Source organism: Achroia grisella, unplaced genomic scaffold (genome assembly GCF_030625045.1).
Source record: "Achroia grisella isolate CSIRO2021 unplaced genomic scaffold, CSIRO_AGI_Agris_v1 utg821, whole genome shotgun sequence".
Lineage (NCBI taxonomy): Eukaryota > Metazoa > Arthropoda > Insecta > Lepidoptera > Pyralidae > Achroia > Achroia grisella.
The window spans coordinates 5,456,849-5,473,325 of NW_026713035.1; positions in this window are offsets into that span (position 1 = coordinate 5,456,849).

The following is a 16,477-nucleotide window of genomic DNA, read 5'->3' on the forward strand; positions in this document are numbered from 1 at the left end:
TATATATGTACAAAAAGATTGACATTTTAAAGCGACTAAAATGTCCTACATGAATAATAGATTTTTATTGATTTTGCTAATGAAATACAAATGTAAGATAGTATTGATCGAATAGCAAAGATATTGCTTTCACATGCTGAATCACTGTAATACGTCCAAGTACCTACTCTATTGTCCGCAAAATATATTTCCTACCTTTTCTTTAAAAGGGTTTGGCCATCTGTATGCGTATAGCGACGTACATTGTCGTGGATAATTTGAATTATCCATATAAAAAAATATTGATATTTGTAGTAACGCACTCTTGGTTTATTTACAACACTGATTTGAATCTTGTTACTGCTAGACGGCCTCGGTGGTCTAGTGGTTTAACGCACCGGTTTATTTCCGATAGTCGCGGGTTTGATTATTCGCACAGTAATAATAATAATAATAATCTCAGGACAATTCACACAGCGCCATCTAGTCCCAAGTTAAGCTATCTAAAGCTTGTGTTACGGGTACTAGATAACTGATACAAATACATAGATATATATTTTTTCGTAAATAGAAAACACCCAGACCGATACAAACAATCATACTCATGAATACAAATGTTTGTACCGTGTGAGGAATCGAACCCGCGATCATCCGACGTAAAGCGGTGTGCTAGACCGCCAGACCACCGAGGTCGTCAGACATATCACAGTATATCCTCGCACGGTGCAAAGATTTCTATTCACGAGTATGATTGTTTGTATAGATTTGGGTGTTTTCTGTGTATATTATGTATGTATTTACAAAAAAAATATCTATGTATCTAGTACTCATAACACAAGCTCTGCTTAACTTGGGACTAGATGGCGCTGTGTGAATCGTCCAGAGATGTCATTATAAAAAAGTTCAAAAGAAAATTCCGTCAGATAAGTTCCTAACTCCACAAAGTGATATATAAAACATGTAGTCTTGACCTATTTAAGATTTAAAACCCTATTTTCTCGCATGGCCGTTCTAGCAATAAAACAGAAATACAGTACAATTGAATCAAGAGCAATCCATGAGAGTGAATTCTTATTGAGACTTGCAAACGGCTTGCATTATTTTCACTAGTGACAAATGGATGGAATTTCTACAGGGAAATTCATTCCTGGATTCACTATTACGATGTGACTGGTCACTTCGGGGCGAAGTGGATTGAGGAATGTGGAATAACCACAGTGCTAACAATGTATTATGACAGGTTGACTTCCATCCCATTATTAGTATTCCCATAAATTCTCTGTTTAGCTTGAGACCAGATGTCATTGTGTGAAATGTCCAGGCGTATTATTATTATTTATATATATACTTGTAAATAATATACTTGGACATTCATATATATAAATATATATATATATGAATAATAATGTCCAAGTATAATAATAATAATAATAAAACTCTTTATTGTGTACACATAAAATAATGAGAAAATACAGTAAATAGTAAAATAATAACAAAAGGCGGTCTTATCGCTATATGCAATCTCTTACTGACAACCTAGAAGAGAGGACTTATGTACATAGAATATATTATTATTTACAAGTGACGTAATATTAGGTCCTAACATATGAAATTAGCGTTTTGTCGTACTGGCCACTTTGATCTCAAATATCCTCTCTTTGGTTAGGAATTCCAATTTATTAATTTAATAGACTTTAGTAGACTAGTGCCGGTGTTGTTCATTTCAGCTTTCTTAAATCTGGCCAGACGATTACTTATTAATATAAGCAGATTCGGTCCCGAATCTGTCGGCTGTTATTTTTCTTAGCATTGTAATTACATGGCAACGGTGTTGCCGCGCGATATAACTAATTTCGCATACACACAACACAACAGTGGTTATAGTTTTAATGGATCCTCCATTAAAACCTTAAACCTATACCCGGGTCACAAGTCCTGGGGACTGCTTGGAGTTTTCCTCTTCACCCTTCCGATCAATCGCCCGTCCAAGTCAGACAGGAATCCAAGTTAAGACGGCCTGAGCCGAGGTTCGAACCCCCGCGGTGCCCTCAGACTAAAGTCATAATCGTCCGTTAGGCGGGAGGTGCCATTAAACTCACTCGCCTTCATCGTCCAGTGAAGCTGTTATGCCACCATCATTAGAGTAGTCAGAAAAAAAACAATGGATCTGGCGGTGAATTGATGGAATGCCAAGAAGTTCATCTCACTCATGTCTCAGAATCTAAGAAGTGGGTTAATTTAGAAAAATATCAGATATTTCATAACGTTTTCATATACCTAATTATATTATACACATTCTAGTTATAGCTATACCCAAGTTCATCTTATGTGAGTTCTGTCAACTACATAAATGAGAAACGCAATGAACTCGAAACTCAAAGGTTGGGACTTCGTTCCAATATTCATTGATATTCTTTCCAATATATCCCAACGGACTGACGGACGAATGTATTTCAAGTTTAAATAACATCATATTATATTTTATCGAATTAGGTAATATTGGACGGAAGTTCATTTCATTACTTAATGGATTTTATTTTGTTTAATTCCTCTACTATTAGCATGTTTTGTTTTTCAGACTAGTCTAATGCTGTTGGCCGCAGCTGACCTTTACAGCTTCACCGAACGATAGGGGGCGAGTGCAGATCACCTTGGGCACCCCAAACCGTGGAATGACTTATGGAGCGGCTGATGGCAAACTCCCGCTTGACGAATACGACTTTTGTCTGAGGGATAGGGCTTCGTAATTTCGATCCCCGTTTCCATTGGTCGGAGTATCGATCGGAAGAGCGACCGGGGGCACCGGTATTGACATGTCTACAAATATTCAGTGCGAAAACCTGACCGCCGTTTCTGGAAGCGTTATGATCTTCCCCAATGGTGATCAAATTCCGACCGTTATTGAATTTACACCCATATTGCGACACGTGTCATCTCTGAACGAAGCATCATCAGGCATTGAAGAAAGATATTTTGATTTGATTAGAATAGTTCGAAATAACTAATTAAAAAATATATACAAGAGTCAATAAGAACCAGGACTCGGTATAATGTTGAAAATATAGATTTTAGCACTGAATATGTACAATTGTAAATTAAATCAGGAGCCGGCGAGGTGGACCGGCGGCCGTACTAAAATATGTTTGAACACAAAAGTGGGGGGCTCATCTGTTATACCAATTAATTTGTTAATTATTGGTAATGAACGTTAGTCTAAGTTTGTGCATTTCAACAATGTAATTGGAATTGATGAGAGAATAGTTATTAGTTGCGCCCTGTGGTTTTACCCGTATTTTCATTTAATTAAGGGGCGCTCTCGTAAGCCGACTCACCGCAATAGTTCGTGCACCTGATCAAGGTATTACTTTTCACTCAGTGTTTTTGTTTTTAATTTAGCTCGACTCCTAAATAACGTAGCGTGACGATTAATAGCCTTTAATTTTCCTCAAGAATTGAGCTATCGATTGCAGTAAAGTTTTTCTAAATTTGACTGTGGTTGTAGTTATAAAGATTGACTTTTTTTTTAAATTTTGATAGACTCCTAAGTAACGTAGTGTATTGTTTAATTAATATCTTGTCCAAGAATACAGATATCGATTGCAGTAAAGTTTTCCCAAAATCCATCTTAGTTGTAGTTATTAGTTAGATTAGCGTGTGCAAACATACAAATTCTTTAGCATTATCCATACCACCGACTACAGATTTATAATTGCGAAAGTTTGATACCTTTGCATGATTCAACGTCTGAACAAATCATAATGTAATTTGAGATGAAAATGGATTGTATCGCTAGGAATGACATTCTGTTTTTATTTCAAAAATGGACATGAAGTTACGGGTACCAGCTAAAGTAAAGTAAATCAAATTCAATAACGTAAATCTTAAAGTCGCTTTTTTTAAAGACGTATTTAATAAGATCTACACGCAAGAGTCTTGCTCGCTCTCCTTATGGTGAGTTTGCTTATCTAGTGAGAGACGAACTTCTTAGCATTCCATGGATTCACCGTGCTGAACCGTGCGTGAACTGCTCGGAGTGAGCAGTTCCCGGGAAATGTGACCTGGGTGAAGGTCTCGTGTTCTTTTCCTGCCCAGCCAAATCTGGTGCCAGCTGATGCATCTTTAGATACATGTTCCTGTATTGACACGCGCATTTCTAGACAGGCCAAGATCTTTTAGGTTACTAGGTAGAGTGATTTCACTAGTATACGAGAGGCCTTTCACTTCGACCTTATATAAATTTTCCATTAACACATCATCGCAGCCCGGAAGATGTCCACTGCTGGATGTAGGCCTTCCCTAAAGATCTCCACGACGATCGGTCCTGCGCTGCTCCCATCCAATGCCTTCCAGCGATCATGATCAGATCGTCGGTCCACCTTGCTGGAGGACTTCCCACGCTGCGTCTTCCAGTTCGTGATAGCCACTCGACGACATTATTGCCCCAACGGCCATCTGTCCTACGAGCTATGTGCCCTGCGCATTGCCACTTCAGTATCGTAATTTTTCGGGCTATGTCGGTGACTCTGGTTCTTCTGCAGATATCATTTCTGATTCGATCATGCAGAGAAACTCCGAGCATAGCCCTCTCCATTGCCCTCTGAGTAACTCTGAGCTTGTTCATGAGGCCCATAGTTAATACTATGATACATATGAATACGAACTAACGAAAAAGATTACATGTGGGCAAAAAAATTTGATATATACAAAGTGTTCAAATTAAGTCTATTTGGTTATTTCTGTTCTATTTTTAGTATGTAATACATATAGCAATACAAGATTCCAGTGCTCGGTTTCCCTTTATATCGCGATAATTTCGGATACCAACAAAACGGGCCTTTAAATTAAATCGCCCCCGTAAACAAAGCAGTCGGCGCAGTAATCACTGTTTACTGGAAATTTCAGTACGCTTGGGTACATTTTCAGTCCTCTGTATGTATATATATATGTAGTATACTCTCTAAATAACGGGTTTTACAAGAATTTACAATAGATTTTTTAGCCAGTAATAATCCAAAGAAATTTAATATAAGCACTTTTGACTTTTTTTACTCTACCACTCATTCGGAATGCAAATTTATCACAAGAAAAATGAACAATAAACTTGCGTGTTGCTCTTTTTGATTAATGTTTGAATAACATTAATCAAAAAGAGCAACACGCAAGTTACATCTTTAATTTTGGAAGTCTTAAGTTTAAATCTGGCCGACACCAGTATTGACTGACTGTGTGTATCCGATTGACATGCCGGTGATGGAAATACTGATAACAAATCAAATTACTCTAACACTACCAAACTCGCGTTTTTCTAAGTTGTGTGTATCCGATTGACATTCCGGTGATGGAAATACTGATAACAAACCAAATTACTCTAACTACTACTAAACTCGCGTTTTTCTAAGTTGTGTGTATCCGATTGACATTCCGGTGATGGAAATACTGATAACAAACCAAATTACTCTAACTACTACTAAACTCGCGTTTTTCTAAGTAGGGACGTAAAGCGGGTAATAGACGAATGACAAAGAAGCATATGGTTTACCGGTTTAGCATACTAACATACTTCCGATGGTCGCGTGTTCAAAATTCAAAATATCTTTGTTCATGTAGGTCTATTACAGCCTTAACGCAAAGTGTATTTTTTACATGTATCTTAAATTTCCCTTCAATTTCGTTCGATTCCAAGCATCATCCAAAAATCTGTATTCTTGATTTATATTATATAAGACGAGTATATAAAAAAAAAAATCAAAATATCTTTATTCATGTAGGTCTATTATAGACTCTTATGATAAACCTAGATTCCGTCAGTTCGGAATGATTTTGAGATGAGAAGAACTGACAAGAAACTCAGCTCGTATTTTTTTTTTAAATATATGTTGTACATGTTTACAATAATACAGATTTATTTAAATTAAAACTTGGGAGAAAACAAAAAATCTAATCAGTGTTCGCAAGCAGCACCCGTTCACGAGTATGACGGATGAGCCAGCCATCATTGCACTCAACCACATTAGAGGGAGCACATCTACCCGGCCCACCACGCCGCCACATGTTTGAACTTTATAGCGGGCATGACTGTTTCAAGTTAGTCCACTACGTCATTTACCATATATTATTTACAGCATAAACTGTACCCAATCACAGTTTTCATCCATTACAATAATTAATTTACATTATTTAAATTACAATATATCATTACTAAATTTACAATAAGTTGATTTAGTGTTTATTACATTATCTATTATTTAAGTAATTCTATCAGTTGTTCAGTACCCATAACAAGCTCTGCGAAGCTTGGGACTAGATGACGCTGTGTGAATTGTCCTGGGTTATTATTATATGCACAACGAAAGTTAACTCCCAGAGGAAAATCTCAAATTATTGCTATTGTAACGTCCTCGCCTCGTAAATAATTTGATTCCTCGTTCTAGTACGTGATTGGACTTCTTCCTCGAGGTACACTGGAAGCACACAACTTGAAAGCAATGACAACTCAATTAACTTAAGTAATAGGCAATTAACTAAAGGACGTTAGGTTTAACTTTGCTGGAATTTGTTGAACGCGAAGCTGGCACTGGCAACTGCAACTAGCAGAAATATAAACTTTAACATATTTGTTACAAAGAAGATTTAAAATAAAAAAATAATTTATTAAGTCATTTATGCCAGCCAAGTTTTTGTATTATTCTTTTTTCTACTGTGCAGTTCGGATTTATAGTCATGAGAAGTGGACTTAAAAAGCTACTGTCACCTGCAACAATAAAATTTAAAATTTAGAAATATTATTTTGTATTGTAATTTTTTTTTACTGTATAGTAAACAAAAGTTGACGTATAAGTCCGAAGCAGAAGATAAAATAAGTCGTCAAAGCTTGGTAGCTTTATAATAATAATATAAGTAATTTTGATTTTGTGGTTATGAAACTATAGGTACTGATCATGTCAACCTTGTTACTGCACATTGTAATTTAGGGTGGAAAGAGATTGCTAGTAAATGTAGATTGTTAACCCCATTATGTTATTATTATCAATCTACCATCATGATAACAACTACACAACTGGGCGAGCACAATAGATCTATGCAGGTCGCAGTGCTACAGTACTTGAAAATAGTCCAAAAGTTTCAATAAAAAAAACTGCATTGATAATAATAGAAGGGAAAAGGGTGTTATTAATGTGGACTGATGACCTCTAGACTAATGATTTCTGACAATGTACTATGTAAGATTGAACAACACACGGTTTCCCCTGGATACCATCATGATAAATTCCTGGAAAATTTGCCACGATCTGCTAACTAACCTGACCTCATACTTATCTTATTATACTCCACCATTAGCGCTGGTGAGTGCACCATTCCATTATCATCGTTTAAAAAACAAAATTGTAACATTTGTGTATTTTTTTTCTGGAATATAGCTGAGTAATTCTTATATCAATTGTTAAATTAATAAAGTCTATCTAAGTTTAGCAGAATATTGCTCCTTTCTCCCAACGAAAAATTTAAAGAAAATATTTTGGCCAACTATAACCTACCGCACTGAAAAAGTGTATTAACTTTTCTTGGCAAATAGTTTCAAAACTTTGCTCGTTCAATACCGATTTCATACCAGTAGGTTATACTTGTTAGATTAGTTTCAAAAATAAAGCAAACAAAAAACTAGAAACCTCGAAATTTGATTTGTTATTCAAATTAATAGGGTAACACCCTTTTTTTTAACTTGGGGAAAATTCTCATACATCATTCTCTCTGCCCCGGTCTTACCGGCTGAAAACCCCAAGGTGTTCCTTCTCCTTACCTTTTGTCAGAATACGGGAGTGCGTAAGCAATCTTCCCCAAAAATATTATAATAATCAAATAAGTAATAATAATATAGTAATACCATGTATGCTGAATGTTCTTGCAACCTAAGTGTATATGAAAGTGGAAGTACTAGTGTCAGACACATCTTCCATTGTTTCTAGTACTAGCTAATTTTATTGTACAAACGTACCTACTTATAACAAGGTAGATACGCCTAGTTTAAACAGAATAAACCTAACTTAAGTTTGCACATGTAAAACTGATTTCTTAACGATCTTATACATACTACATATGCCACTAGCTAGTACATGATAACACAAATATTTTTTGTCCAAAAAAGCAAATAAAGTCGCAGTAAACTTACATACAGCGACGCTACATATTTTTCTCAATAAACCTTTGCTTATTGTAATAAATTAAGTGCACATAAAAGTCCCCATAACACAAGTTGTGCTTACCGTGGGACTAGATGGCGCTGTATTCATTGTCCAGGGTTATTTATTTATTATTATTTTATATATCTATGTTATGAAACATAATTTACAAGGTTTAATAGGCTATTAGCAATGTCAAGATCCCTGGGGAGCATATAGTTTAATTGTAGGTTATTTGTGGTACAAATATATGACGGAGATAGCCGGACTATGTACAAAATAATCTGCGTGTGTAACTTCGTGTCATCTATTTCAACTTGTAGATTACTTTCAGATCTTAGATTATTTTTTAAATTAAGTCTTCATTCTCTATGGTAAAATCATCTCGAGGCATATAATGACTACTGTACACGGCTAGAATTATTTCCTATTACTGTTTTAGGTTCTTTATGTAATTTTTTCTTAAATAAACATAATATAAGTGTAAACGATTTTTTTCGGACTACTCTAATGCTGTTGGATACAGCTGGCCTTTATAGCTTCACCGGACGATAGGGGGCGAGTGCAGATGGCACTACAAAACCCGCGGAAGGAGACATAAGGAGCGGTTGAAGGCTCTTGCCGAAGACGACTTTAGTCTGAGAGCACCGCTAGAGATTCGAACCTCGGCCCAGGCTGACGTAATTTAGATCCTCGTTTGAATTGGTTGGGGGATCGATCGGAATATTGCAGTAAATACATTATTAAATACAAACGTAATAACATCTAACATTATACTTTTATTTATAACATTATAGTGTACATAAAGTTTAATAATGATATCCCTGGAGTTGAAAGAAAGTTATTTGTTTGCAATTGAGATGTTCGCAATGTTTTGATGAGTGGTCCAACATATTCCATCAACTCTGTGGAGTCATAATAGGATATTTATTGTTTGGAAACAATATAACTTTTTTGATTGGTTTACTTTTTAATTAGCAAATGTACTGTAACTGAAAATGTATGTAAACGAAAGCAACTGGAAATAATAACATAATGTTTGACGACCTCAGTGCTTTAGTGGTATAAAAACTACTATAAACTAGGTAGGTAGTAACTGAAGGTTGTGGATTCTGTTACCGTAAATACAAATATTTTAGTTTTTTTTAAAGACAAAGAACTTTTAACTAACTTATTTATTTAATTCTAATTACTTTTGTATGCATTTGGAATAACAAAGTTGTAAGTTCACATTTTACAAGTCGAAACGTGTGAATACAAACTACCAACTAGCACTAATTTATTTAGGCTCAAATATAAAAACACAATAAGATTAAATCAGTCGTAGTGATAAGAGCAGACCAGTCCCTACAAGCAGCACTCGTTCACGAGTATGACGGATGAGCCAGCCATCACTGCGATCGACCATATTTTAGGGAGCCCAATGACCCGGCCCATCACGCCGCCACATGTCATTTTACTGAGCATGACTACTCATTCCACTCGACCACGTCACAGCTACAAAAATTACTATATGGTAGTTACAGTATTCGCACTTTACATGAGGATGCATGCGGCATTCAATACAAAAGCCGCTACGCTATCATATATCAAGAAAGCAGTATGAAAAATAAATTATAACGTTGTTCGCAAATAAACTTATACTTGCTATATATTGCTATATCTATAAATTCATCTATCCTATAATAGGCTTTTTTACATAACATTTGTTTAATATAAAGTTTGAATTGCCTCTCTGTCAGATTTAGCGTAGATTCTGGCAGTTTATTATAGAATCTTACGCAATTACCATAAAATGAATCACTAACTTTGTGTAGACGGCATTTAGGTAAAATTAACTTATTTTTATTGCGTTTATATTAAATGAGGGATATATGTCGTCATGACACACTGTGGTGTTTCACGACTGGTACAAATGTATGTATTTGTACCATACATTTATTTTTCGTAAATACATACATAATATACATAGAAAACACTCAGACCGATACAAACAATCATACTCATGAATACAAATGTTTTCGCCGTGAGAGGAATCGAACCCGCGACCATTGGAAGTAAGGCTATACCACGAGACCACCGAGACCGTCGAAATAATACCTATATACCTATTTAATACAAACACTTGGTTGAAACACTGCCGAAATATCGGGAACTCAATAAAAATAAAACGTGGTAAGATCCCGTGATTTTTACTAAACGTGTAAAAATCACAGGACCTCACCAGTGTTTCAACATTGCTATATTAAACAGATCTTCCTTGTTTACAGTAATGAACGTTTTCAAATTACCCTACTTTCATCGGCAAAGAGTACATTGCGAGGAGTGAAGACGTCAGAAGTTCCTTAAGAAAACGTATCCGACGCAACGTGGAAAAATCCATTATTTCCTGTAATAAGCCCAAGGGACTTCCTGGAATAAGCTTGCAGCTGTATTAGGCGAAGATTTCATTCCAAATTAGTTGCTCCGCGCGGAGCACGGCGACAAGATAAAAAGCCATTGAGGACTTGGTCCTTGGGAGCTTATTAATGCGGAGGTAAGAAAATTGGGGATATAACAGAATATGGCTCGTTGGTGGAAAATTACTTACTTTGTATACGCGAAATAGGAACGAAAAAGGACGCGGTATAAGAGATCGGTTGTGCTAAAAGGGTTTTGTTGGAGATAACATAAATTATTAACACTTCGTTACAGGTTTTTAATTTCTGTACAATATTAATTATAACCTCTACAACACTTAGCTAAGGCCAATATGGATGAATATTATCTTCTTATAGATAATAATAATCTCAGGACAATTCACACAGCGCCATCTAGTCCCAAGTTATGCTATCTAAAGCTTGTGTTATGGGTACTAGATAACTGATACAAGTACATAGATATTTTTTTTTCGTAAATACATACATATCATACATAGAAAATACCCAGACCGATACAAACAATCATACTCATGAATACAAATGTTTGTGCCGTGCGAGGAATCGAACCCGCGACCATCGGACGTAAAGCGGTGTGCTAGACCGCTAGACCACCGAGGTCGTCAGATCAAATAAGAGAAGAGAAATAATAATAATAACAATAGAACTGTTGTAATTTATCATTCTTATAACATGTCGTCTTGTAAGAAAAATTTCGTCTTCACATTCATAGTCCATATGCATTTTCTTTACTAATTCATGCTTGGCTAAGATCCGCGTATTTAAAAGTTTTGCCTCCGTAAAAAGAGGTATATATACAAAGTAATAATAATGTGTTTTATTCTGAAATTACACTTATTTGTGGAAATTTTCATTAAAATATATATTTTTTAAATATAATATAATTTCGATATCAGTATGCCCTTTGTATAGGCTTCCCTGCTTCTTCCAGCGACTTCCATTGGTTCTTATCATTTAAAATCTTCTCCATTTTGTCAGTTAACATTAACTCGTTTTTACATTTCATTATCTGCCTTCCTCTCTTTCTCTTACCATCTCTAGGATTTAATGTGTATAACTAGATTATAAATTACTATATTTTTTAGTTCGATTTTTGTTTGTTCATTGTTATGGACAGTTATTATAATATTTTAGTGGATAGTAATAAAACAATTCATAGTACTTCTGTGATCTAGCTGTTTATACACCGCCTTACTTCCTATTCCGCGGGTTCAATTTCGCACGGTGCAAACATTTGTATTCATGATTATGATTGTTTATTGGTCTGGGTGTTTCCTATGTATACTATGTATGTTCTTTCATAATTTAAGAGCTGTGCTCTTGTCGGTGGAGCTCCCGCCACCTTCCGCGATCTTCTATCAGTCCCTTTAGCTGTTGATACGACACGACTCCAACTTTTTCTTTAACTTGCTTGATATAGCTGTGTCTTGGTCTTCCCCTTCCTCTCTTTCCATCTATTTTTCCTTCAATAATGTTGTTAATTAGTTCGTCGTGTCGTATCAAGTGCCCCAACATTTTTCCCCGCCTATTCTCAATAATATCTTATGTATGTATTTACAAAAAATAAATGTATATATGTATTTTATCAGTGGTTTGTGCCCATAACATAAGTTCTGCTTAGCTTGGGACTAGATGGCGGTTTATGAATTGTCCAGGGGTATTATCTCCACAGATTTTAATTTCCAAAGACACGTTTAGTTCAAAATAGCACCATCAGTCAGGTCGTATGCTTGATTGGCGTCCTTATGGTTTAAAATCAATTTTCGTACCAGTGTTAGATATTGCCTTAAGTGATATTAAACAATGGTAAAGATAATTCACTTGTTCGTGGTTATTATTATTACTTTTCAGTAGAAACACTCTATTCTCTAATATGTAATCATTATCTTTGAAGGAGGGCATAATTAAATGACCATAAAGTGGGATGTAATAATCACAAATAAGAAAAATGTAGTAGAAAAAAAAGAAAAATACTCAACGTACCCAAAGACCGAGTTGTACAGAAAACTCGACCTTTTTTAAAGCAGGTACATATTCCGTACGTTTTCTCATAACTAAGTTAATACGGAAGAATTTTTAAATTACACACTCACCCCATTTTACGTCAAATGTTTGTGAAACATAGTTAATATGGAAATTAAAAAGAGAGATTCCATGAAGATGAAAATAATCTACTTAAACGATAAACGAAGTCAGCGTTCATATTTATAGATCTTAGTGGGTGTTTAAAGTGCTCGTTAAATGGTCATTTGTAAGTTTAGCGCTTGGAAAAACATTTCAATATTTCACGTTTCTTTTAAAGATTGCTCTGGAAATTCTCTGTGGGAACTGTCTACCTCCCTTCCGCCCCTCTGGATGGATGGAAGACCTTTTACGGAATATTCCGGCCTTTTTTTGCGTTGCTCATCAAAATCTACCATTTTTCGTTCAATCGACTGAATTATAATTGCTGTGTTAGGGATCGCTAACGATTGAAAGTAGGTTTGGCAGCTTTCAAGTTATTTTGTACTAATGATTCGGAAATTGATATAATTAGGTGCTGTATACCTTTTCGGAAATAAATAAAATATATTCTTTTGTGAACGGCATAATTGACGTTTCAATGCTTCGTGGTCTAGCGGTGTAGTACACCGCTTTGCTTCCGATGGTCGGGGGTTCGATTCCTCGAACGGTATAAACATTTGTATTCATGAATGTCTTCGTCTGATCGGGTTACGAATACTGATTAGACTATTTGCTTTTTCAATAGCATATGCTGGTGGTCACTCTATTCTCCCAAAATTGAATTTAAAATTGAACCTATATTATTGTAATCATGTACAACATTTAGTTGAAAAGAATAAGAGCTGAGTTTCTTGTCAGTTCTTCTCGTCTCGAAATCATTCCGAACTGACTGTAGATTTGACATCTTTTGAATTTGAATTTGAATTGGGCGAAAATTAATGTCATGTAAGTGTGATTCAGACAAAGTTGCGCGGGTCAGCTAGTATAGTTAAAAGAAAATATTTGACACCGTCAGGTAATAAGCAGCGTAGTAGTAAAAAATATATACGAACGCCTACAATTGAATCTTTCTACGCAATCATTTCTAAATTACGATTTTATGGCCCGCAATTTGGCATAACAATTTTTTTGGTAATAATTTCTTTCGTTATTGTATTAATTCTGCTAAACGGTTGTTCGACTTTTCCAATGTGGAAAATAACATTTTTTATTTTGTATAAACGTAATACTTTCTTTTTACGATCTTGTTGTAATTCTATTTGAAATAAGATTTCATGGGATCACGAGCCCAAGACGAAAAGGCGGGTATTTTCTTATAGATGACTAGCTGCGCCTGTGCTTTCACCCGCGTTATGTTTCAATATATTTCAATATAATATATAACCTGTTAATTTGTTTTTTGGTAAGGAAGAGTGTTTTTAAATGAAACTGTGACCTCTTCTAATGAAGCGTTTATTGCAACAACTTAACGTTTTTTAAATTACATAGAGGTGGAGTATCCACCCTTTTTATTGGTGCTCATATGTGTCGCGTGATGAGCGGTGCTTCTCACTGGTCGATTGACTGATGCCGTCATCGACGCTAGGTTTGACGTCGACCAGTGGTGGTTGAGGATGGCGCCTGTGACTTTGAGCATTATACTGCTCACAGCAGATTTGCTACTACTGTTTTAACATAGCCTATATATTATTCTAATGCATAAGCTATATTACTGTAAAGATTCATCGAAATCCGTTCAGTAGTTTTTGCAATAAAGAGTAACAAACATCCATACTTACAAACTTTCATATTTATAATACCTCTATAATTGATCGCCCGTCCAATTCAAACGGGGATCGAAATTACGATGGCCTGAGCCGAGGTTCGAACCCCTAGCAGTGCCCTCAGACTAAAGTCGTATCCGTCAGACGGGAGTTGGCCTTCAGCCGCTCCATAAGTCCTTCCGCGGGATTGGAATGCCATCTGCACTTGCCTCCTATCGTCCGGTGAAGCTGTAAAGGCCAGCTACGGTCAACAGCATTAGAAGAGTCCGAAAAAAAACCATTTATAAGATTAATAAGATTTTCGTGTGTATTTGGAATAACAAATAAGCCTACATACATAAAGAACGGATATACGTCGTCATGACACACCGTGGTGTTTCACAACTGGTACAAATATATGTATTTGTATAAGTTGTCTAGTAACCATAACACAAGCTTTAGCTAGCTTAACTTGGGTCTAGATGGCGCTGTGTGAATTGTCTTGAGATATTATTATTATTATCATGAATATAAACGTTTGTACCGTGCGAGGAATCGAACCCGCGACCGTCGGAAGTAAGATGTGCTAAACCGCTAGACTACCGAGGCTGTCAAAAAATAATACTATATTTATTATACCCTGACAATAGGTAGTAAGGTGTTCGGACCGTGTCGCCATACATTATTCCCGCTCACTTATTAGTTGGCTCGACCCTCTGTTTCCAATGCTCCCCCGGGAATTCCGATATCCAAGTAATATTCAGTAACAGTAGTGCAAGTCCAAACAGAACAGGAACAATCTGGTTTATTATTATCGTTGATTCCAATTAATTTTTGATAACACTAAGATTGTTAATTAAATGTTTTTAACGAATTACGATATCTAAGTAATATTCAGTAACAGTAGCGCAAGTCCAAACAGAACAGGAACAATCTGGTTTATTATTATCGTTGATTTCAATTAATTTTTGATAACATTAACATTGTTAATTAAATGTTTTTAACGAATTACGATATCTAAGTAATATTCAGTAACAGTAGTGCAAGTCCAAACAGAACAGGAACAATCTGGTTTATTATTATCGTTGATTTCAATTATTTTTTGGTAACATTAACATTGTTAATTAAATGTTTTTAATGAATTACGATATCTAAGTAATATTCAGTAACAGTAGCGCAAGTCCAAACAGAACCGGAACAATCTGGTTTATTATTATCGATGATTTCAATTAATTTTTGATAACACTAAGATTGTTAATTGAATGTATCGCTGCACGCGATCGCACCACCACTGGGCTGCTACTGAAAATCAGTGTTTTGCTCGTTGAGCAAATTGTTCACTGAGTAGCTCCACCCTTTCGTACCCCTGTGGCACTTAATTATGTATTTTCATGTTTATTTTTGTTCTTATTTTATATGTAAGGTAAAGTGTTATGTGTTTTTATTATTATTATTCTTATGTGTTATTTTCCTACACTTGTTTATTGAATTTTGTTGTTACTCGTGGTATCTGGATACGAATAAAGATTTTATCTATCTAATTATCTATAGTAATGAGTGAGTTTATAAATGATAATAATGTTTTTGTACATAAACTTTAACATTCATAGCGCTGACAATATTATCTGACTGCACAAAGAATGTGTGCGTAGCGGTTTCTATGTTGATTACCGCATGCCTAATACTTGTTACTTATCAAGTAAGAGTATTTATTTATTTATTAAAATAATAACATATATCCGAAAGAGCAATACACAAGACTTCTTGCTCATTATTCCTGTGATGAGACGTTCCGAATGAGTGGCGTAATAAAAAATATGACTATTCAAAAGTGCTTGTACAGAGATTATTTGAATAAGTACTGAGATTATTTATAATATCTAAATGGGGAATATCTTCTTTTAATATATAAAATTCTTCTGTCACACTGTTAGTTGAGATACTTCTACGAAACTGAATAACTTATTTTGATGAAAATTATTGTATGTATTCGGTAGTTCTGAGAATAGGTTGTTATGTATTCATTATAACACTAAGTGAATAAATAAATTTAGTTGCTTAATGTTTTATGAAGTGGCATTAAAAATATACACACTCCTAAAATTTCACCCTTCTAGCACATCTAGCTAAAAATAAA